The 25,236-nt window shown below is 43.4% G+C and overlaps 1 protein-coding gene and 2 long non-coding RNA genes across 7 annotated transcripts in view; 1 reads left to right on the top strand and 2 right to left on the bottom strand.

The window, feature by feature from the left end:
• B3GNT2 (UDP-GlcNAc:betaGal beta-1,3-N-acetylglucosaminyltransferase 2) overlaps positions 1 to 25,236 on the top strand; it is a 51,746-nt gene that overhangs the window by 6,912 nt on the left and 19,598 nt on the right. For 2 of the 5 annotated variants that reach the window (XM_083495278.1, XM_083495277.1), the window contains exon 2: positions 10,361 to 10,451. The gene's annotated coding sequence lies outside the window, so the exon portion shown is untranslated. Of the gene's footprint in view, positions 1 to 10,360; positions 10,452 to 18,735; positions 20,684 to 25,236 lie in introns of those variants that run through there. The other 3 variants (XM_083495275.1, XM_083495280.1, XM_083495279.1) reach the window with 3 other exon arrangements.
• LOC310703575 lies at positions 3,261 to 7,566 on the bottom strand. The gene is made up of 2 exons (XR_014524267.1): positions 5,976 to 7,566; positions 3,261 to 3,803 (listed from the first exon to the last, which is right to left on the bottom strand). It is a non-coding gene; the product is annotated as an uncharacterized lncRNA (long non-coding RNA).
• LOC310703219 lies at positions 11,127 to 13,952 on the bottom strand. Its single transcript, XR_014524005.1, has 2 exons — positions 13,272 to 13,952; positions 11,127 to 13,036 (listed from the first exon to the last, which is right to left on the bottom strand). It is a non-coding gene; the product is annotated as an uncharacterized lncRNA (long non-coding RNA).

Below are 25,236 nucleotides of genomic sequence, written 5' to 3'. Positions count from 1 at the left end.
AAATTCAATAGAACCATGAGGTCAAATGGTGTTAGAGCTAAGCTGGAAAGACCCCTTCCTTTAGCTTCCATACTCAAGGCAGAGAAATGGGGTGGCGAATTGGGCCATTTTTTGCAGCAAGAAGTGAAACTACCCTAAACCATTTCAAGGGGTACTTCAAGATATAGTGCTATTCCATTGTACCCAGCCACTCCCACACCACCCCCAGAGTTCTCTCTCTTTTTGCTCTGTAGAGATGAATGGGGACATCATTCTTAGCCAATGAAACTGTACCAGGTTAATCCAAACTGGTTTGGCCCACCCCTACTGTAAATACAAACTGAAACAAAGATTTTACTATTGAACAAAAGACATAATTTTATCATATGCTTGAAGAAAGCACCCCTTTTTGTTGTGATTAATAACTGGGAGGGGAGAATAGTTTTTCCCAATGCCTGTGAGACCATGGTGGTTTGAATAAGTGCCTGAAATGTAATTTAATGCAAATTACTATTTGCATAGAGCCCACAGCATCACTGATGTCACAGCTCCTCTTCTCCCCAATGTTTACACCATGTTCAGATAGAAACACCGGACCTCAGTCTGCTAAGAGGTGTTTACATGTCATAGGAAATGCCCATAGTTCAAGGCACAATGTGAAGAAGGTGGTTTAAAACTATGGCCATAGCTAGTTTTACTTTGGGAAGGGATTAATCAGTAGTGGGTCAACACTGCACCTCACTCTGCCCTCCCAACAGAAGATAGCTGGCCCCAGATGTTGCTCTGTAAACGTATACCTTTTGTCTCTGGGATAGCAACCATATAAAAGGTAAAGGTACCCCTGCCCATACGGGCCAGTCGTGTCCAACTCTAGGGTTGCGCGCTCATCTCGCTCAAGAGGCCAGGAGCTAGCGCTGTCCGAAGACACTTCCGGGTCACGTGGCCAGCGTGACTAAGCTGCATCTGGCGATCCAGCACCAGCGCAGCACACGGAAACACCGTTTACCTTCCCGCTATAAAGCGGTACCTATTTATCTACTTGTACGTAAGGGTGCTTTTGAACTGCTAGGTGGGCAGGAGCTGGGACCGAACAATGGGAGCTCACCCCGCCGCGGGGATTTGAACCGCCGACCTTACGATCAGCAAGTCCTAGGCACTGAGGTTTTACCCACAGCACCACCCAGCAACCATATAGTACCTGGGTAATACAGGGACGCAGGTGGCGCTGTGGGTTAAACCACAGAGCCTAGGGCTTGCCGATCATAAGGTGAGAAGGGTGAGCTCCCGTTGCTCGATCCCTGCTCCTGCTAACCTAGCAGTTCAAAAGCATGAAGTGCAAGTAGATAAATAGCTCCAGCAGGAAGGTAAACAGTGTTTCCATGCGCTGCTCTGGTTTGCCAGAAGTGGCTTTGAAATATACTCAGAGTCGCAAAGTGATTTAGGCTTAGTCATGCTGGCTACATGACCCAGAATCTGTACGCTGGCTCCCTCGGCCAATAAAGCGAGATGAGCGCTGCAACTCCAGAGTCGTCCGCCACTGGATCTAATGGTTAGGGTAGCGATTTTTATGTTGTGGACAGAGGAGACCTGCCTCTTGCAGAAATGCAGTGAGCACAGCTGTTTCTGGCACTGGAGATGCAGTGGTAGATCCTTGCCTGCCCGTTTAAGGCACAGAGTCTTGGCTTGTAAAATGGCAGGGGGACCACTATTTGAGTGTCATGGCAAATGACTCATACACACTACATTGGGAGACGTTTGCATTTGTCCTATATTGAAAGACAGGTCACTTATAGGATGTGGGCCCTTTTGGTGGATATGAAGAATTGCAGATAGTGGCTGAGCTCTGCAGAATGCTAGTTTTTCCACGACCTTGCCATCCAGCAATACTTTCAATCAGGGCTGGCTCAAGACATTTTGGCAACTGAGGCAGACCCCAAAATGGTGTCTCTCCTCCTTGCCAGGGAAGAAGGGGTAAGGGAAGATCAGGAACAAATGGGGAAGAAAAATCAATATTGGGATCTTCTGCCCTGGTGGATCCTGCTGCCTGAGGTGGTCACTTCACCTTGCCTGATGGGTGGGCCGGCCCTACTTTAACATTCCTTGGGAGCATACAGAAGCTCTAGGGGAAAGACTGTGACAGATTGGGAAGGATGGTGAAAACATGCTGATAGCAACTCCATAAAAATGAACGTGGCCCTCTTTTCTAGCACTGAACAAATAAGTATTACCCTTATGTATCTGAGCTAGCTCACCCCCTCTCCGCTGACCTTTTTGCATAGAAGCAGAGGCTATTGCTCAAATGCCTTGAACTACATAGATGTGTCTACACTGATTTATTTAAAGTTTCACATCAGAGTGCTGAGTTCTTTCACAAATGAATACTGAAAATATGTGACTGCAACCCCTGGGAAAGGTTGCCTGCCATTCTTCCTATATCGTCAAGGACTGTGTACACACTAAAGCTTTAAAACACATTCCAAGCACATTCTTTCCCTCAAGGAATTCTGGCCACTAAAGTTTGCCTGTCACAGAGTTACAATCCTCAGCAATCCTTAACAAACTAGAAGGCCCAGAATCCTTTGAGGGAAAGAATGTGCTTGGAATATGCTTTAAGGTGTTGTGTATACCCAGCCCTTGACAATGTACAAAGAATGGCAGGCATGCTTTCTCAAGTGTTGCAGTTGCATAGTTTTCAGTATTCACTTTGGAAATCAGGAGAGCTGGGTCTGCTTCCATCCCTGCCCTGATAAATGTCCCAAATGACCTTTGGCAATGCTTTCTTCTTACATAAGAGGAAAACAACACATACCTGCTCCCAGGCCGCTTAATGCATGGATACTAATGCAGTAGTGTGTGTTGATGATGTCTCTTTCTTCTTATTGCTGTAACAAAGTGCAATAATCTTGTTAATGTTATGATTCTTTAGCCTTTGGTAAAGGAAGATTTGCACAGCAGTTGGTTTGGGGTGGGGGCTGCCAAGTCAGCATTGCACTGGTACCTTGGTTCTTAAACTTAAATCATTCTGCAAGTCTGTTCCAAAACCAAAGTGTTCCAAAACCAAGGCACATTTTCCCATAGAAAGTAATGCAAAATGGATTAATTCATTCCAGACTTTTAAAAACAACCCCTAAAACAGCAATTTAACATGAATTTTACTATCCAACAAGACCATTGATCCATCAAATCAAAGCAATAACCAATGTACTGTGCTATAAAATAAATAAGACAGTATTGTAGATGATAACATTTTTTAAAACAAATCTTACCTGCACTGATGATAGTCATTGTTTAGATGGGGGGCTTTTATTCATTTCCGCAGTCACACAATCAATCACAAGGGGCTTGTCTTATACACAGGTAGTGCTGAGGGGTGTTTTCTTAATTTGGAGTCCCCAAAATTATACATGGGGGTGTCTTATGCACTGAAAAATATGGCAATAATGATTTGCCTATCTCAAAATTTTTACATATGAACTGGATTTCACTCTTGACTTTGAAAGGGAACTTAGAAGGGTATCTCACAAAAGATAAGACATAGGCCAGACATTCTCTGTTCTTCCCTTCTGAATTCAGCTTCTCTGGCTTCAAGATGATGATCCATGTTCCAAGGTGTAGCCAGATAGCAACTGCTGAACCTCGCTTGACAAGTTTCCATGACTTCTGCGTAATGTTTTTCTCCCCAGAGTGAGACACGCATTGCCTGGAGAGATAGCATGACAGGATTGTAGCTTTAAAATGAATGTGTTCAAATTCCCCATCCACCAGTCACTTCTCTGTATAGCCTTGGGGAATTCACTTAACTTCTTTCTGTTTTATTTCCTTACCTGTGAAAGAGAGATGGGTAAGCACAGTACTACCACTGGGGAGCCAGTTAATAGCTTTAACAGGTTTACGAGACTCAAGCCCTCAGCCAAAAAGACCCTACTTACTTCAAATTAGGGGGCGCCATAACAGAAGATATAAAAATATCTAAAGGGACAAGACAGGGCTGCCCGCTCTCTCCGCTGCTCTTTATAGTGGTGTTGGAGGTTCTGCTAAACGCAATAAGGCAAAACAAACAAATTAAGGGAATATCATTAGGTTCAAACGAATACAAAGTTAAAGCATATGCTGATGACGTGGCATTAACGGTAGAAGATCCTATAAACAGCTTAAAGGGAATTCTGGAGGAGATGGAGGAATTCGGGAAGTTAGCTGGATTCAAACTAAATAAGAATAAGACAAAGATGATCGTTAAAAACTTAGACCAAGACAAGATAGAATTATTACAGGAACAAACAGGAATTGAAGTAGTTAAAAAAGTTAAATATTTAGGACTCTGGCTTACCAATAAAAATATTGACCTATACCAAAATAATTATATCCCAGTGTGGAATGAAATTAAGAAAAATTTGGAGATTTGGGCAAGGATGAAATTATCACTCTGGGGTAGAGTGTCCATGGTCAAAATGATGGTACTCCCCAAAATGCTTTTTCTATTCCAAACAATCCCGATAATAAAGGGCACAAAAAACTTTAAAGAATGGCAAAGGGTGATTTCTAGATTTGTCTGGGAAGGAAAGAAGCCCAGAATTAAGTTTAAGATATTAACAGATACCACTGAAAGAGGGGGCTTCGCCCTGCCAGACATGAGACTGTACTACGAAGCGGCATGCCTTTGCTGGATTAAAGAGTGGATAAAGTTGGAGGATACAGAGTTATTGGATTTAGAAGGGTATAAGAACAAATTTGGATGGCATGCCTATTTGTGGAGAGATAAGATAAAAGTACATAAGGGATTTTGCAGCCATATCTTTAAGGGACCTTTGATAGAAGTTTGGAATAGATATAAGAACATACTAGAACCAAAAACCCCACACTGGTTATCACCAGTGGAGTTAATAAGTGTAAAGAAAGTCAATATGGGGAAAAAATGGGGTAGGTACGAAGAAATGATATTGAAGGAAGGAGGGAAGTGGAAAATTAAACCATACGACCAGGTAAAAAGATATACATACGATTGGCTGAGTTACTATCAGATAAATGAGATATTTAAAAAAGAAGTGAAAGAGAGGGGCTACGATGAAAAGACATCGAAATTTCAGAGAGAGATAATAAACTGTGATCGGAAAAATCTGTCAAGTATGTATAAAATACTGTTAGAATGGAACATGAAAGATGAGAAAGTCAAAAAAGTGATGACTCAGTGGGCAAAGGACCTCGGTCATGAGATTCAATTGGAGAATTGGGAAAAATTGTGGAGAGTGAATATAAAATTTACAGCATGTGTACTGTTAAGGGAGAATATGTTAAAAATGTTATATAGGTGGTATATAACACCCGTTAAACTAGCCAAGATGTATAAAACAGATAACAAATGTTGGAAATGTAGACAAAAAGAAGGGACGTTCTATCACCAATGGTGGGAATGTGGGAAGGTTAAAAGCTTCTGGGGCGAAGTCTATAATGAAATCAAAAAGATATTAAGCTACACATTTGTAAAGAAACCCGAAGCTTTTCTATTAGGTATGGTCGGAAAAGATATTAAAAGAAAGGATTGTAAAATCTTCCAATATGCGGTAACAGCAGCTAGAATCGTGGTGGCGCAGAAGTGGAAGCAGGAAGAAAGCCCAACGTTAACAGAGTGGAGATTAAAATTGACGGAATATGCGGAGTTAGATAAATTAACAGGGAAAATTAGATATATGAAGGATCAAAAATTTATAGATGACTGGGGAAAATTTGCGGATTATCTGGAGAACAAATGTTTAGTAAACACAACGCTAGTAGGATTTAAAGAGGCACTGTAAAACACTAAGAAGTATTGCTTATGGAAAACAATGTCTGAAAGATGGTACTAATGGCAGTACGAAAGACTGGAATGCGTTATAAAGAGATAAATACGAATGAATGTCAAGGACGTTGAAGGAAGTCCAAAAAAATGAGATGTATGAAACACGGATTTAATGTATATATATGGAAAGATTAATAAATTTTTTTATTTTTTTTTTAAATACTTCAAATTAGGGGGATCCTTTCAGGATAAATGGGGTCCTTTGTGGCTGTTATCTTGAGGTGAACACCACACTTCTCTGCTTATGAAAACAGAAACTACTCAGGAATGAGTAACGGTTCATTTGGTGCCTCCTATCTCTTCTTTTTCTTCTTCATTTCAGTTTCCTTAGCCAGGGCCAGATTATATGATGTGTGACAGTGGGGCGCACAAGGTTCAGAGAGAGAGAACAGTGAGAGCACATTCTAGCAAAAGAATCTGATCATTGGAAACTAAAAAAAGGGATGTGTAGTAATAATAATAAAAAGTGCCATGATTTGTGCACTTAGAGAGTGACAAAGGATCCTTGATTGTATGTGTAAAACAAAAGCATTCCTTGTTGCATTCCATTTGCATTTAACATTTTTATTATTAGAGTCAATTTTAAAAACTAATTTATATACCACTTGATTGTAACAAAAAACTAAGTGGTTTATGAAAATGTTAAATAAAGCATTAAAATTATCAGTGACAACAGTTAAAAACAGGTATTTAAAAACATTATTAAAATCAACAGTAGCTAAAAAGAGATAAAACACACATTATTTTTACATGTCTGGATAGGCTTGTCTGAACAAAAATGTTTTAAGAAGGTTCCAAAAATAGAAGGTTGCACTGAGTCTTGAAGACACCAGGGCATGAACTACTGTGGCCAAGGTTTCCCTGTCCAGGAATGGCTGTAATGGTTACACCAGTCACAACTTCTAAAAGGCACGTCTATCCACTAAGACTACCTGGGCCTCTAGTGACAATACTGGATCTAAAAGCACTCCCAAACTGCGGTCCTGTTTCTTCAGGAGAAGTGCAACCCCTGGCCAGAGCTGGCAGTTGACCAATTTCTGGAAAACAGGAACTTTGATCTTATATTTGTTCTTATTTTGTTTGGGGGTACCTGTTTAGCATTTTAAATACAGACCATAGGTCTGCAGAGGTGTATGGGGTGGTAGGGAAGGGGTAGAACCTCTGGTGGGAGACATGTCCTGCTCCTTCTGCGGTAGTTTGTCCACCTTTAGTCCCCAAGCTGTACTCAGCTCCCGTCTGTGGTTCCTAGAAGCTGTCAGCATGCAACAGCAACCACACCCCAGGAACCAGCCAGCTAAACTAGGTGAGGGTAGCCGATGGGTCTTAAACCCTCAATGAATTAGGGACTTTCTCTGCATACAAAGACAGGCTCCGGCAGATTGAGTAGATGCGACCAAAAGTGGGTCTAAAGGCCAAGAAGGCAGTTTCTGCATGTGGTGTAGAGGGAAATGAGGGGCAGATGGGGCTCATCAGCCAGGGAAGGTACCCCATCTAAATGAAGGAAAACTCTGATCCTTAATCTCCACTGCCTTGTCAGATATCTTTGGGAGAAGACTAAGGAGTAAATCCTAATATCTAGAGTGGAGTCCCTAAGCTGCCTGGATGGTGGCTTGTATGCCTTGTTCCAGTAACTCTTGCAACCCAGTTGGTCCCAAATGTATTGCTCTGCTTTCCTTTGGACATCAGTGAGACTGAGGGGGGAGGTCTTGTTGTCTTGGCAGCCCAGGACTTCCATACACCAGTGGCATAGTTAGGGGGTGATCACCCCAGGCAACACTGGGCCTGCAGGGCACCCAAGCTGCCAGCTGGAGGGCGCCTGGGAGGAATACTCTTTACCTTGGCACTCAGGTCTGTTCATCTTTCTGTTCTTGCATTGCACCAGGGTGTTTTGTTTTGTCTTGATTTTTTGATATTATGTCAAATAGGAATTAGTCAATGCCTTTCTTAATGGACTCATTAAATGAAGAGCCCTTTGATCATTTATCTGAAATTTGGCAGATGTGCTTCATTGGGGGAGGGGGAGGAAAATGTCTGAAATTTTTGTTGCAGCTGGATGGAAAATTTGTGTTTCTCTCCTATATCTTATCATCTGATTGAAGGTTAGTGAAATACAAATGAGAATCCAGCACATGATTCTTCTTTTCAAGATCTTCTGACTACAATAAAGTGTTTCAGATACTAACCACCCATCAGTGTTTCTGGATTAAATGATATTTTTAACCAGGGCCTTGTGGCTTCCTCAGGCACTCCTTAATAATGCTATTACAGATAGTTCTTTCATTATGACCATCTTAGGAAAAGGGGGACTTACTTTTGTAAAAAGGGATCTACATCAGACTTTGCTAATCTTGAATTGTATCTTTCTACCATTGGAAGCATCTTGTGAGTGGAGTTCCATTCACAGGATGCTTCTGCTGATGAGAAGGAGTGAGGCAACACACAGTTTCCTTGTCGCTACAGCCCCTGAAAATGTGCTCAGTAAGGGGAGCTGCAAGCAGAGGGGAGAATCAGTGAAAACTGCCTCCCTTTTTCCGCCCATTTGTTAGAATGACATTTATTTCATCACAAAATTTTACCAGCTTTCATAATTCACAGTTGTTCCAATGATTTCAATTAGAGACTCTACTTCTACAGCCTGAAACATCTATACTTTCTGATATTGGTGACATTTATGAACATTTGATAACGGGATATTAAGTTTTCCATTCTGAAATGACTTATTCCAGAAATACCTGCACACAAATTACAGCTGCCAGCTGCTTTGTGAGTGCAGGGTAAAGGGGAAATATCTTGGAGGACGGGGGGAGGGGGAGTACCCATCATTAATTAGTATAAATATGGGTAACTATCAGCTTCTTGCCATCTATTTAACTTTATTCCTGCCTACTTCTTGATGTGAGATTAACATTGAACATTTTGTGGTTGAGTCAAACAATCAGTGGTGCCTCTGTTTAAACGCTATGAGCAGCTGTTTACTAGCTTAGGGGAAATGATTGTACAGTTCCAAAATCCATTAGCCTCAGTACTTGTTGCATTAAAATGTATTTAGCTGGACAACCATGTGTGACAAAGCTACACATATTCCTTGTGAGGTAGGTGAAGCTGAGAGCGAGAGGCAGCCACCACCCACATTATATAACCCTAGTCTGAATGTGTAAGAATTCAGACCTCTTCTGTGGAGAACAGCAGATCTGGGCCAGTTTCCTTCTTTTAACCAGGTAGCTTTAGGCACAAGTAGCCAACTGTGGGTGAGGAAGACTGTGGGCAAACAAAACCTTATTCAGTCAGCTCCAGGTTTATCATTAAACTTTTTATTAAAGGCTTCAAAATAAGCAAGTAGAAGAACAAGAAGCAGCATGAAATTTAAAAATAAACAAGTGTTTTCTAGCTAACCTCACCCTGATATAGATTCTAAGCTAGGTTTGATAAGTTGAAAGTAGAGTCCCTTCAGGCGCCATGCAAACAAGTCATTGCAGGGTACCCTAGAAGGCATTCAAAGGGGTGACAAAAGCACCAGGGGAGATCTCATTGTGTGGAATTCAATGTAGCCCAAAGTGGGTATGCATGCATGCCTAAAACAAGGTTGCCACCCTCTCTTCTCTCTGCGTGCACCCCCTTAACCTGTGCTGGGGGTTCCCCAAAACCCTACAGACAGATTTAGGGGATGCAAGGGTGGGGTCCCATTGCACAAGTGGACCTCATTCTGTGTACACATCAGCTTAAATGAATCCTGCCCATTCTTTTTCTCTCTGGAGATTCAAGAAAAGGGCTGGCCAGGAAGAAATGAATTGATGAATCAGGGGAAAGCCAATTCTTCTTGGGACACCTGGGGTTCATCATGTACACAGAGGGGAATTGACCATTAACACTTGCCAACAACCAAGTAAGCTGATAGAGTACTGGTAGGTAAGAATGGTAACAGTCTCCTCTTGGTCCCTGTCCGATGAGATTAACTAAGAATAAACACGACCTTAGAAAGTTTCTGGACTGAGATAGAATTTCTTAAAGTAAAGAAAGTCTGACCTGGTTTGTATATTTGAGGCCTGGGAGTCCCAGTAGCCAAGTCACCAGTTCCCTGCAAGTTTGGGTCAGTAGAGGGGATGGCATGAAGCTGGTGTCCCGTTCTATTTTTCTGATCACTGCCACTAACTATGCCATACCTTCTCCTCCCAGAAATAACAGCAGGATATTCATACTCCCCTCACACCTACCCCCACCATGCTTACTCCAACATATCCTGCCATGCTCATCACACCACAATTAATTGCTTCTCAGTTCTCCACATCCTCTGCCACTGAGGAGTGACCCATTCACTCCAGGATCACAGATTAACATCCACAAACAAATATGTTCCCAAAACCAAAGAAAGATTTTTCCACACAACAGGGCCACTACCCTGTATCACTATATCATATGAACTATTGATGCAAATTCTGCATTACAGTCCCAGCATCTAGCAGACGGCATCATGCCTTTTTGAAAAAGCCTCCAGGACATCCAATACCCTCAATATATATACTTACTTTTAAATTAATATTTCAATTTTAGGTCCAAGGAGACTGAACAAATTGAAGTGAAAACTACCGTCCGCTGTTGTCGACACATTTGAATTCTCTGCTTCGCTCCTCTCTTATTTCTTGTAAGTTACATTTTGTCTTATATATACATTAATGGTTTTTAATGGTGGTGAAAATATGGGCCATTAGCCAAAATAATACTCATAAAAATATGAATTTGTTCAAAAGTGACTGGCAAAAGATTTTTGAAAACTGCACATATCTTTTTTATATTTTACTGTATAAAATTTTTATACTTTTATAAAACCATGTAAAAATGGAGTTTCCCCCCATTATGAACATTTCTCCACCCACCCATGTTTATTATTCTTGTGGTTGCCTAGAAACTTCTATGTGCAACTGAAACTGCAAAGAAATTATAATAGTGAGTTGACTACTACTTGAGAGTGAAAGTATACATTGCTTTATATTAAGATGAAACCTTATTCAACTTTAGTGCCTGACAGAAGTCTAGAAAGCAGGAATACTGGACTTAATTGTTTAACAGTAGACACGACAACTTGTTATATGTCCCCATGGATTGTTATAAATTGTTTCTTTCAACAAAAAGCTCTTACCCTGGGAGGGACATGGAGAATGATAGTCATGTGACCATACCAAGATATGGTTAGCTTCCCTCTTCCCAAATATGTTCACTTGGATTCCAGATTTTTTCACTGCTCTCCCTGTGAGCAATGTTTCCTTTGGTCTTTTATTGGAAGAACTGTACTCTCAAGGACAGACCTATCACATGCATGTAGTGTTATATTTATTGTGATTTATTTAAAATATCTTCACCCCAACTCACCTCAAAAAGGGTTCCAGAGCAGCTTACAAGGATAAAATACAAGAACATATCTGACATTGTGCTGATAATCTAAGATACAACGCAAAAGAAGACATTGAGAGGGAGGGAAAAAGAAACACTCAGCCACTAGACCTCAGTGAACAATGTTCTTATAATGACCAGCTGGAAAGGAGCAGTTCAAGAAAAGGAGGAGCCAAAAGTTGCTCATCTCCCACTGAGGGTTAGCAACACTTGCTTCCTTGCAGCTTGATGGTATGAAATGACTGCTGCCAGATGACAGTGGATGAGGAAGGAACATGATGGAGGTGGTTTAAAGAGATTACTAAATCCCTTTAGGGTGTGGGGAAATGTTACAGTATTGTTTTCTTAAGTGATCCAGATCCTTTGTCTTCAGTATACTGTATAGTGTACAAAGGTCTCTATTACAGATTTTTGCTTCTAGCTGTTCCAGGCTCTATTCCCAAACATACCTGGACTGCAATGTCACATGTGTGACAGAGAGAGTGCATGGGCAATAAACATATGATAACGGTGCATTGCAAAGTGGACCCAGATTGGTCATGCTTGTGGAAAGTAAAACATTAATGCACACAGGGAAGAAGATTTAAGAGGTTTTCTGGTGCCTTGTATAGCAGGTTGAAGTGTGACATAACCATCAACTCTTTGATTCTATTATTCATGCCATTGCGTGTAATGTTTATAGACCAATCAAAGTCAATTAAATCCCATTTGGGGAGAAAGCAGAGGGTTATGCATGGGCTTCTATCACAGTTTCTTCCTAAAGTTTGAAACACATGGTTGTCTTTCTTACAAGATGACTGTAATATTTGATTAGCTTTCCCTGGTGGAAGGCTTACTCTGTGAGGTGGCATCAGCAGAATCCAGGCAAGCACTCTCACTCTCAGTTTCTATGGCTGTTCCAGATTTGTGTTGCTGCAGAATTGACTCCGTATATGTGCCAACGAAGTACTCAAGAGTCTTGTCAAAGAAAAGACTCAGATTGTGGTCTTGTAAGCGTCCATCACCAATTTAGTTTAAAACTGAATGCTGAAGGCTTTTTGGGTTGCTGAGAAAATAATCATTTCTGAGGGGAACGAAAGGAAGCAAAAAGTGAAGAGAATGCCTAAGCTTTCTTACAACCCAACGTCACAGGGACATGTCTGGGGCAGGCAGTATTGCTGAATCGAGCTCTGTGTCCTTCAGTCATGTTAATCCTTTTGGCTGAGACATTACATAACCATTCCCTTCCATATTTCTGTCCTGTCTGGCCTTTCAGCAGCCTTGGCTTCACATTGGCTTCGCATTATGAACATATCCCAGGCTGAATCTGGTGGTGGTGGCTTTCATGCTAAATAAATAGCTTGTAAGCCAAATTATGTTATGTAGTCAAGAAGAAATTCACCTTTTCTTATGAGCATTTATTGGGGGAAGTCACTGAAAGCTAGGACTATAATTTTCTCAGTTATGTACTATGAAATTTGGAACGCTACAAAACCCAGAAGTTTTAAAAGAACAGAAAGCAAGGCAAACTTACCACAATAACAAAGGAGGTACTGGGGTGGGGGAATCCATTGGAATCCAGCAAGATCTTATTTTGACATGGGTAAATAAGGCAAATTTGTTTGTTTGCAGATGTGGGTATTGTAAGCAATATATAACGTGTGTTCTCAGCTTCAACTGGAGAAAGACTAGGTTTTGAGAGTCCTGTGGGCAGTTTGAAAGAGTGATCACATCTTATGGTGAATATAGTCATCCCACCTTTTCTACTAGTAAACAGGTTTTGCAGGTTTTTGTATCTTTTCATTTCTAAATATCTCTCCCACAAGTTGTAACCATGAGCGACTCATAATAGAACAAATCCTTCCAGTAGCACCTTAAAGACCAACTAAGTTAGTTCTTGGTATGAGCTTTCGTGTGCATGCACACTTCTTCAGATACACTGAGTCAGTGTATCTGAAGAAGTGTGCATGCACACGAAAGCTCATACCAAGAACTAACTTAGTTGGTCTTTAAGGTGCTACTGGAAGGAATTTTTTTATTTTGACTATGGCAGACCAACACGGCTACCTATCTGTAACTCATAATAGAACATAACCCTAGAACCACTTCTGAATAAGAAGATGAGTAGCTCTGCTGTATCAGATCTAAGGACCACCAAGTCCAGCATTCTGTTTCAAGATGTGGCCTTCCAGATGCCTTTGGGAAGCCCACAAGCAGGATATGAAGGCAAGAATTCAAGTAGGCGTCAAGAATCTGGTGTTGAGGAATGCTAGGCTCCACCTGCCATGCAAGGGAATAATTGAGAAGGCCTTGCATATACACATAATAACTTTGCTTTAGAACTGAGTAAGCCACAAGCAGCCTGCAGGGATCTGGGATAAAGAGAAAGCTGTAGGGCAGACCTGAAACAGGTCTAATTCCCATTGCTTCAAATTCTGTCATATAATTCTTAGCTATATGCACATATATATGTGAAAGTAATCACTAGGAAGCAAGCAGCTACTATAGCAAACAGTTATTTTTCCTGAACTCATTCCAGCATTTGGACCCTGGCCTGTTCCAGCAAGTGGTCAGTTTTGCTTGCACATGCAAGACTGCTAGTCGCAGTGTCTAATGCTGATGCTGTTTTATATACAGATAGAAAATGAAACATGCATTCTAAAAAAAAGTTGCATTCTGCAAGCATATATAAAAGTGCCCAAGTTTGCCTTTTAGATATAAAAGGCATTTTAAAACATGTTTACAAAGAGATCAGTCCCACTGTTGTCAAATGGTTCCCCCCCCCCCTAGAATTGGGAGCCACTTTCACTGAGGTTCCATTATAGGACATGTGTAAGTGGGGATTCCCCCATTCTACCCACCACCACACCCCATTCCACCTTTTTTAGGGCAGAAAAAAATGGAGAGATTTGGCGCAGAAAAAAGAGGATTTGCAGATATGCAGAAAGCATGGGTGACATGAAGAGGGAGAGAAAGAGAGAAGAAGGGCACCCCACAGCACCCCTGACCAATTGTTGTCACCCAAGGGTGCCGAGGCACACAGGTTGAAAACCTCTGGTTTAGACAGATAAACAAGCATGTATCTAGTTATGATGAAGACTGTGTAATTCTTTTTTATACTTTAAAAAGAGGGATCCTCCTACTCTGAAGCATGATTATTTCCTTTTAACAAATGAAAATACTCCCCTTATAATATTTGTATCTGTGCATTACATGAGAAAAGAGACTGCCATTTCCAAGGTAATAGAAGGACATGATACAAATGTGAGGGATAAATAATTACTTGGGCACATCAGGAAATAAAAATTAGTTGCCTCATCACACACTAGTGCTTCTCATCCCATTTCAGCAAATAATAGCACCACACTGCAAGGATCAATATTACAAGCTATACAATGTAAACACCATCAAATCAAAGGAAAAGTACCCCTTCCTTTTTTTTAAGTCCATAAGCAACAGAGTGAAGGTGAAATTTGCAGTGATTTGCTTACTGAATACAATAAGGTGAGGCTTGATCTGGCAAGCAATAGTTCCTACTCAGTTATTTCCCAAGAGAGAAGCATTCAAGGGCTTTCACCTCAACTTTTATCTTATCGTACATAATCAGTCTTATCTTTCAAGTCTACTTCTCATGTTACTTTTTCCGGTACAGAGACAATCTGATGTTGCAAAAAGTCTGTATCTTGTACTGTCTGATTTAATTTCACCACGATTCTGCAGAATTCAGCTTCCTGAGAATCTCAGCTTTCATTTGAAATAAAGCATGTTTCTTGCCCTTACCTTGATGATGATATGCTTGAAAGTGCATCTGCTTGGTCACATGTCAGAAAAACAAAACAATAATCCTCAAAGAATTAGTTAAGTAATTAGCAGATAAAGTCATTGCATCCATGCCTACTTTGATGCCATAGTTGTGACAGTGTGTGCCATATGGTCATGTCACAGCTTGTGAAACATGAAGATGTGTACCACCTACTTGGAGGGATAAGGTCTACTATTTGTCTTCCGGAGTCATGCCTATCTTAGCTGATGAAAACTGCCAGGGTTGGGTGTGTGAATCTTTGATGTCGTGAAAACCTTTTTTGAGGGGAGAATGATCCCTGCTATTTTTAAAGAGGCAGTAGTGAGACCCATGGTAAGAAGCTTAATTTAGACATTTGGTTTAAGAGATCTACCTCCCAGTTTTTAATGTTCCATTTTTGGTAAGCTGATGTGAGCAGGCAGTGTCAGGTGATACTAGCAGCCATAATTGCCCAAGTGGATGACTTATGCTGGAAATGGATGGACCTGTTGCCTGGGCTGGGATGCAGTGTTGTGGTAGCTCTGGTTCTTCTTGGAGAATCAGTTACAGAAGGTGCTGCTGAGGAATTTGTTTCATAGGCCTTTGACTTGTGGGGTGCCTCAGTTTTATTCTGTCCACCATATGTTTTAACCTCTACATGAAACCAGAGAAAGTTATCTGCATGCATAAGTGAATTGTGTGTAAGTGAGGAGCACCCCACTGCATCTCCAACTCATGAAGAGACCTTCGCCAGAGCCCAAAAGGGACATCCCCTTCAGGCTCCAGGGAGGGCCTCCTTGTGAGCCGGAGGCACAGCAGGGCTTTGATAAGGCTCTTCAGGTCTCTCCCCCCACTTCGAGTTTTCTGGTACCATGTATATGCATGGTCGCACATGACTTGAACACACGTGAGATGCCTGTACACTAATATTGATCCAGTGTCGTAGGCTGCCAGTGCCCAGTTACCACACCCAATTCAAAGTGGTCATGAATTTTAAAGCCCCAAATAGTTTGGGGCAGGTTAAGTTCTACTCTAGAGGAACTGTTGAGATATTCACTTGCAGAAATCACTAGGAATGCTGAACAGAGCCTTCTCTGCAGTGATTCCCCCAATTATGGAACTTGATTCAGCATGAGATCAATTGCTCATAAAGAGGACAAATGAACCAGCAGAGACAGCAAGGAAGATGTAGTGGTACTTGTAACATGGAATGGTACCTTCAATTGCATGACAGCTTCAGTTACAGAAACTCCATGTCTATTCCAGTTTTCTGGCATTTAAAGGTAAAGGGACCCCTGACCATTAGGTCCAGTCTAAAGTATCTCTGGATCCTAGCCCTTAGAAGCTTGTGAATGTCCCCAAGAAGAGGGAGACCAAAGCTTTTCTTATAAACTACACATGGCTTCTACTTATCTGAGGGGGGGGGGGGAATGCATTAAATTGATCTACATATACATTTCCCAACATTGTGCCCATGGGCACCGCAGCATCCTCAGGTACATCCCTTGGCACCTGCCAGCACCCCTGCCTGGAGTTTGGCTTTGTTGTTGTTTTGTGGGGTGGCATTGCCTGTAGTTTTGGGTGGACTATTGCCTCCTTTTTACTATTTTATTTATTTTTGGAGTGTAAATAGCTGTTATGCTCGAGGGGCTGTTGCATGCAGGAGTGGTCTGAGTATCACTAGTTTATCTGGTGTGAATTGAGCACTTTGTGGTGCCCACAGCAGTTTCTTAGATTTCCAAATCTGCTCCCAGGCCCAAAAAGGTTGGGGACCCCGATTTACATTAAGCAGAGCTTTCCAAACTGTGTGTTGTGACACGTTAGTGTGTTGGCTGCAGTGTGTCACACAAACGCTCCCCACACTCCTCCTGGGGCTGGAAAGGGATTAGTTTAACCTCTGGTTTGCTAGTAAAACTCAATTACTGTGTCACGAAATGATGCATGTCTAAAAAGTGTGTCACCAACATGAAAAGTTTGGAAAGCTCTGAATTAAATACAGATTTTTTTTCTAAGCTTAAAATACACACTTTTTACAACTATACTCTTGAGAACTTTGCACTCATCTACAAGTTTTAGCAGGATGATTAATATATACCAGTGTTTCCCAACCTTTTTTGGGCAAAGGCACACTTGTTTCATGAAAAAAATCTCGAGGCACACCACCATTACAGCCCCGTGACATCAGTGCGCAGCGTCACGCCGGGAGGGACGCACGAAAGTGTAAGTTTCAATCTTTTTCCCTCCCCCTTGCCTTCCTTCTGTGCCAACCGCCAAAAAGCCAAGAATCGTGGGACCGCCGGCGGAGGGGGGGAGGGCGAGCGGAGGCAGCGGCGAGCCCCGTTCCTCCCCATCCACCCCATTCCGTGCAAGGAGCGTGAACAGGTGTGAGAAGGGGGTCAAACCTGCGGGTCGGCGCCGGGGAACCTCCAAGCTTTGGGGGTGGGGGGGGGAGGAGGCAGCAAAGCGAGGCAGGAAGGAGAGCGCGGCTTGGCTGGGTGAGCTTTGGCAGGGGCAGGGAATGAGAGCCGCGAGGCGGGCGCTGCGGACGGAGGCGCTGCCCGCCGAGCTCGCAGGCAGCCAGGCAGGCAGACGGCGAGAGCCCCGCGCTGGGGGGCCTCTCCTCGTCGCCGCCGCCCCGCCTCTCGCCACCCGACTCGCCCGCCTCCCTCCGGGGACGGCGCCCCAATCAAAAATTTTACTTTAAAAAAAAAAAATCTTTCGAATTTTTTAATTTTTCCCACGGCACACCAGGCAACATCTCGCGGCACACTAGTGTGCCGCGGAACAGTGGTTGAAAAACACTGATATATACTGACATTAAACTGCATGACATTAATTTAGAAATTTGATGACACATGAACTCTCTTACACACAAAAATATACTGTAGTCTTTAAGACATAGTGCTACAGTGTGAACTAAGAACTTGTTTACATTTTCCTGTATGACTTGTGTTGGGAAGGATGTTGTCACTGCAGTTCTATCCTAAGTGAGGTTACTTTAAAGTTGGAGTGCACAGAACTGAACCCTTAATTTTGTTGCACTCGGGTGAGAGAGTAGATGAAAGTGCTGGAGGGGGAAAGGGGCTCCATAGTTTTTAGATGAAAAATGGACTCACCCATACACTTTGCTATTATATGGCTCACTGATGCTTATAAAAGCAAAATGAGTCGGCTGCTATGGACATACAACCAACTCAAGTGAGTCTATTTTAAGTTTATACATAAATTGTTTGAATGTACCAACATACCACAATGCTCTCAAACTACACTGCTTTGTAACAGTTTAACCTCAAATTTACATGAGAGTTGGATTGACCTTTGGAACCTGATGACTCTTACTCCTTTCCCCCAAAATAGCTTTCCCCTTCCATACCAAGGTCTGAATTCTTGTCCTGTTAATAGCAATTATTACATTGACTTTGGTAATGAAGTGACTATCAGAACTAGCAGATGTCTTGTAGAATTTAGACTGGCTGACAGCTGGGGACGATATGCAAGGATCCGTTTCCTTGTATTTGTGCTGAATTCTAATGAGAATTTACTACAGCAAACCCCTAGAGGAGATTCTGTTTTGGTGCACTAATTGCTTGTGTGTGTAATTATACCAAATGTAGATGAAAAACTGAAGCCCTAATTTGTCCTGATGATAGTGAAGGAAGAACAGAAAAGCAACAAAGCAATTGGGGGGCTTCCAGACAAATGAGTTACCGTAAATTTGGATTGAGTTCATGAACTTTTCATATGCTTTTCACAGAGTCCACACAACATTGTGGGCATCAAAACGTTAGCCTGCATTTATTGATTTATTGATTTACACACCCTTAATCCAGATTTCCCCTTAATGTAAAAAATCTAATAAGTAAAAATAACCCAGCCACCCATCCAATCACCCCCGGTAGAAGATTGTTAGTGTATTTTTTTGAGTTGGCCTTTTGTCACACATGATGTTTCAATAAGCAGCCTCCTATCACCACACCCCTAATGTCTATTTGCCCCTCACCTGAGCACAGTAGATGGTCACTCATCACACCAATTTCCTCCAACTGCTGTACCCTGAAAGTACATCTATAATCTATAATTCTGCCACCTCTGTACAACTCTTAAACAAACCTTATGCAAGTCAAGTAAATACCACTCTTCCACAAGATCTCAGTATTTAAAAAACAACAGGAATGGATATTGCCTCATGCAAAAAACCACAAGCTTCCATTTTTCCTATTGTGAAGAGAATAACTAAGGCTATTGTTATTATTGTTTATTAAATTTGTATACCACCCTCATCCAAAGATCTCGGGGCGGTTTACAACAGAAAAATACAAAACAGCTAGTAAGATTTATTCTTGTGTGCTTCCTGGGATTATTTTTAAAGGCGCACCCAGGTGCCGAAATGCCTCTGTACATGCCCAGAATGGAAAGAGGGCTGGCAGACCTTTGATTGAGGAGCTGGCAGAAATATGCAACCCAAACAGCCAAAACCCACCCACCGGGGAAGAGGGCTGAAGAAGCAGGAATGTGGTGGGGGCCAAGGTGCCAAACCCACGGGGGGGGGGAAGGATCTTTACGACCCGTTTACACGAAAGGCTCTTGTCTGCAACTGCAAACGCCCTCGTTGGCACCTCACCCGCGGGCTTTACAGCAGAAACCCTGCCAGGCGCTCCGGCGGCGTCCCGCACCTGCCAAGGTGCCTTCAAACCCCCACCCCGGCCCCCTCCGGCTACGTCGTGCTTCGCCCAGCGGCCAAGGGAAGTTTGAGCAAGTTTGTTTGTTCAGACGTGGCCGCGATGGGCTTGTTTCCTCGTTAGATCCGCAGCTGCTGTTTGGCGGGAATTGCCAGCCTTGCGTTTTCCGACGGCGGCGCTTCGCCGCGCTCTTCTTCCCCCTTCGCCCCCCGCTCCCTCCTTTGCTGAACTTGGAGCGGGCGCGGGGAAGGAGCGGGACTCTTTCGGGCTCCCTCTCCCTTTCCGCCTCCCCCCGCGAGGCCTGTCTCCGAGGGGCCGCCCAGGAGGTGGAGCTTGGCTCCGCTCGCTCGCTCGCTGGCTCGCTGCTCTCCCCGTTCGCCGTCTGTTTCCTCCGGTGGCAGCGGCAGCGTGGCTGCCTTGGGTTCCTGCGCGAGCGGGGCGAGAGGCTGGCGGGAAGCGGAGCAACCTCGGAGGGCACCCGAGCAACAAGTGGCCGCGCCGCCGCCGCCGGCGCCCTGCCCTCCCCTCGGAGCAGGTAGCCTCCTGGCCAGCATGTCCCCCGGCACCCGGCGAGCTGGCGGGCCCGCGGCGCCGGTACCGAAGCTGCTGCTGCTGGGTTAGGCATTGCCCGCGCTGCGCCCTCCAGAGCGCCGAGCGAGCGAGCGAGGGAGTGAGTCACTCGCGCGCCAAAGAGGGAGGAGGGAGGCCGGCGGAAGCGGCGTCTCCCCCCCGCCCTTTCCCGGACTTCAACTCTCCCTTCCCTGCTGCCGTCGGGGAGAGCCGAGGGAAGCCGCCGCCAGGCCTCCAGCACCGGCCTCGTTCCCGGCGAGAAGAGCGGAGGGAGCCGCACCTGGGGGCGGGGAGGCGCGCCGCGGCGGAAGCGGCGCGCAATGGGAGCAGCCGCGGCGGGTTCGGGCGCCCCAGACGAGGCCATCGCCACCTGAAAGGCGATGGTGGCGGGTCCACCGACGACGGCACGAGTAGGAGCAGCAGCCGCGGCGGCCCGGGCCATTGTCTGCCAAGGTACTGCGAGCCTCCATCGCCAAGGTGGGTGTTTGTGTGGAGCGAGGGCGAGGCGGGAAAGGCAGGACTGGACCCGCGGCCACAGCCCTCCTGCGGGGGGGGGGGAGGGGAGGCTGCGCTTTCGGCCGGGCGTCGGAAGGGGTCACGCGCAAGGAGTTGGCGGACTTGGCGCCCTCTCCCTCCCTCCCTGGCTCCCCTTCCCAGCCCCAGGCTCCGCCGGGCGCCCTCAGCCGCCAGCCTGCTGCGGGTGTTTGGCTCGCTTTCCGCCCCGCTCCCCGGGCTTGGACGTGGAAAATTCTAGCTCAGCCTGTGGCTTCAAGAATGGGCGTTGAGGTCTCCGAGACAAAGTGGGGAATTTCCTCTTCGGGCGGCCTCGGTGGCCGCGTGCGAGCGAGACTCAGATTTGTGGCGTTGAGATTGGAGCCTGTCTTCTTCTCGCCTGGCTCTTTTCTTCTCTTTCTCTTCTCTTTCTCTTCTCTTTCTCTCTCCCCCCCCCCCAGTCCGCTGCCTGTCCGACCTGCACAGGCCATTCATCAGCCTTGTCTATACTGTATTCAGGAATGGTAGAGGTCATGTGGGCGCAAGTGAAAATGTAGAGGGGTTTTGTCTACAAAGACATTTAGGTTGCAATCCCAGACACATGGACTTTTCCATTTGACTGGGGGCGGGGGCGACGACTTCTAAGTGCATATGTATATGGTTGCCCCGTTGGGAGGGGGCGGGTGGTTGATTAAGGGTGATGGTGAAATCTGGCTAGTAAAAAGAAGTTGGGCCAGATTTCTGCTGCTGTTATTCAGGTATCAACATGACACAGAGCTGTTCCTGTTTCTGCTTGAGTGGAAAAGTAAGTTGGCCTTGAGATTTGTTTAGTGTTAACTAAACAGGGCTCCCCCTAGTTGCAAATTTGGAAGGAGGAATATAGCAGGCGCTTGCCCTGGCTGCTCTTACCTTGTGATCTTCTGGCATTGGTCATGAATTACAGTATATTAAAGAAATTTGCAACACAGAGCCCTTGTTGTGAAGTGGGACAGTTCTACTGACAGTTGCCCCTTAGAAGCTGCAGCCCTCTGCTGTAAAGTGGAAAAATAATTCATTCTAAATTGGAAGTGGCAAGCATAATCCATGCCAACTTGCTCCAAGCATAGAAGCATCCTCTGGAATTCAATTGGAGTTCTTTTTTTAGCATCTGTGCAGGTTTTCTTCTTTCACATTTAGTGGAGTTAATTTTATTGTAGGGTTTGACACAATGATCTCACTCCATGAGGGTGATTTCACGCATAAAGAATTTACCACACTGATATAGGTGCAGACATCAAACATGAATAAGCCTTAAAATAACCTACTTTAAATTTAGTTGGTCTTTAACACAAGAATGTATAGCAGAAATTGTTTTAAAAGCCTTTAGCATGACCTCCAGATAACAGCCCACCATGGTGTAGTTTAATGATTAACTTTAGGATTCAGCTAGGTAATATGGAATCTGTTTTGACAGGAATTGGTTACCTTTCATCAAATAAGGGGAATCCTTGATTCTTTTGTGCTCTTGAATCTTTCCATTCTTGCCAAAGATCACAAAAATTACGTGTTGCAATGAGTTTTTGTTATGTTACGAAGCACTTTATTAAAATTGGTAAATACCACTGTTTCATAGATAGGGATATAGTCATGGTTATTTATGTTTCCATACCTCTACCTCTAACTAGTCACCTGTATGACAACAGTAATGTTAGCTTTCATGAAATGTCCCATTCTGTAGATTTTTCCCAATAAGTGTCATTTAATTTTCATATAAAATTTTGATTTTCTTTTTTAGACCTGAGTAGAATATATCTGGTATGGCTTAGGTGAAAGGTAGCAAAAGGGTGTCTTTTGAGACTTCTCATAATCCAAGGAAGTGAATGGACTATTTCCATAATTCCCTGGTGTGTCACCATGTTATCAGGGTGTTAATAGGCCTTCCCCTTTATGTCACATGCTGGGTCAGTTGTACAACAACCTGGAGAAAACTTGCCATGCTACAGGTAGGGAGGGATCAACTGGCTGCTTAAGAGTCTGGTTGCAAAGAGTAGCATGTAGCCATGGTAGAGAAATAAACTTTTAACATAAGCACCGGAATTTTGTGGCAACTTGGGAGATGTTTGTGATATACATGAAAGAACTTCAGCCTGCTATAAACATGTCACCTGCATTCCTCAGGTTCTGGGACAGAACTTAATACACTTACTTATGAGAGACAAACACACATCCTCACCTGTTTTGTTTTGTACATTATAATCAAAAATATATATTTTTTAAAGATGGGGGGGAAAGCTGACTGCTTAAGAGTCTGACGTAACCTCCCTCAACCTGATACCAGCCAGATGTTTTGTGTACTTTAAACACCCATCACCCCCCAACCAGGATGCTTAATTCTTAGGATTGATGGAAGTTGTAATCTAAAACCAATGTTGAACACCAGATTGGGGAAACCTGGAATGGTGGAGGAGAAGGGACTGTTGGCAAGGGAGTGGCACTGGAGAGTATGGAAGGCAGTAGCAGAACACCAGCACGCTGATTGGAGCCGAGGCAGACTGAAGAGAATTATGGTGAATCTGATTCCAGGCTGTAGGAAGTACTGAAGCTCGATAATTGCGACCATTCTGTTTACAGACACTGGTAAATGAAGGCAACTGCTCAGTTTCAAGTGTCTTCCAAATATGCTGCTTGGTAGTGTTTGCATATGTGTTTTCATGAAAGAAGCCTTAGGGCTCGTTGTGCATGATGCAGATTAAAGGTAGATTACAGAAACTGAAAAAAGAGTTTATGCTTGGAAGTAAATCCTGTTGAGTAAATCCTTTGTAATAACTCAGTGAAAGTTATTACTGAATAAAGGTTTAAGTGTACGTCAAATGTTATGGACAAAGGACAAAACAAACATAGAGAAGTGTGTTTGTCAATGCATAGCTCTTACATGCTACTCCACTTTTCAGACTTTGAAATCTATATGCTATTTTGTAGTTAATCAGGATTGTAAAAATCATGAGTCTGCTAGTCTGACACACACACTTTAAGGAACAAGTTATAATAAAAGGTGAGAATCTCTTAGAAGACCATGTTCTTAAAAAGTCAGGATGTTCTGTGTGGGTGGATCAAGGGGATTTAAAGTCATGCTTTGAATTGCCAGGGGAAAGGGCTGATTATAAAATGTCCTGAATGTCTTGGTTGCCGTAGCAATTAAAACTTACAGAATCATCAAACTGGAAGGGACCATGAGGGTAATGTAGTCCAACCCCTGCAATGCAGGAATCTTTTTGCCTAATGTGGGGCTCAAACCCATAACTTTGCGATTAAAAATCTCATTCTCTTCTAACATTATCAAAGAACCTCTGGTCATACTTCTGGGAGTGTAGCCCACACATGTGAGCTGCAATGATTTGTAATTGCTTGGGGCAGCAATTGTGAAACTGAGGATTTCTGCAAGTATACCAAGCAGCATAACACATGAAGACTTAAGTTTGGGCACTGTCGAGAAGCAAGGACACCTAGATAGTTGACAGAAATGTTTCTCCTTGTTACAAAAGTAAAACGTTCTTGCCACCTGATTGACAGTAAAGATAGTCCTAGCTTGCCGTGCACAATAATAAATACCTAACAATACACCACACATTTTAGGGTGGGCATACTTTAGGCTAATGGGGGTCTATTTCGTTTTTTCATTCCAGAGCCCCAGATCCACTAGCTGGAGTTGCTCAAAAACAGCAACTTAAACATAAGGGTTATCTGCGGCAATTCATAAAATAGCAGGTCAGATTTTAGCTGAATGCAGTAGGCCTTATAGTCCTTGGTGGGCCAAAGATTGTACCTGGAATATTCAACAGCGTACGCTGCATGTTTACCCAGAAGTAGCCCTGTCAAGTTTCTAGACTTGATTCATTGTGTAAGTGCTTACCCTTTTAAAGCCTTATATAAATTGGGACCCAGGTACTAAAGTATTGCCTTCAGCGAATGAACTGGTCCATATGCTAAGTAGACCTTTGGAGAACCTTTTCTCTTTATCTCTGCTTTTTTTGGTGTTGGCTTCCTGCCTCTGGAATGTCTTCCTTAGGGAAGCTTCTGGCAAAGGCTCTAACACATTAGTGTTGTTATGCAAATGCCTGCTTATTTCCCCAGACCACCTTGGCTGAATTTTGTTTTATTATGCTGTTGCAATTTTATGCTTTTGCTATTTTATTGCCCTTTGATTTTATTGTTTCTAACTGTTTTATTTATTTAATTAATTAATTAATTATTTATTTTCTATACTGCCCTATACCTGAAGGTCTCAGGGCAGTTCACATAAAATATCAAATACATAAAATCAAAACAAAAATAACAACCCAATAACTCCCCTCCCCCCCCAAAAGAGCCAGCATTTTAAAAAGGGTATAGGATGTTAAGACAGGGAGCCACTGCAGAGAAGGCCCATTCTCATGTTGCCACCCTCCTCAAGAAGAAGGGCCTCAGAAGATGATCTCAGGGTTCGGGTAGGTTAACATGGGAAGAGACGGTCCTTGAGGTATTTAGGTTAGCCATCCTGGCAGCAACAATGTCACTTCAGC

This window comes from Podarcis liolepis, assembly GCF_965112155.1.
Source record: "Podarcis liolepis genome assembly, chromosome: 3".
In the NCBI taxonomy this organism is placed as follows: domain Eukaryota; kingdom Metazoa; phylum Chordata; class Lepidosauria; order Squamata; family Lacertidae; genus Podarcis; species Podarcis liolepis.
The sequence above is the reverse complement of the archived record's forward strand: the minus strand, read 5'-3'. Positions and strand labels throughout refer to the sequence as shown.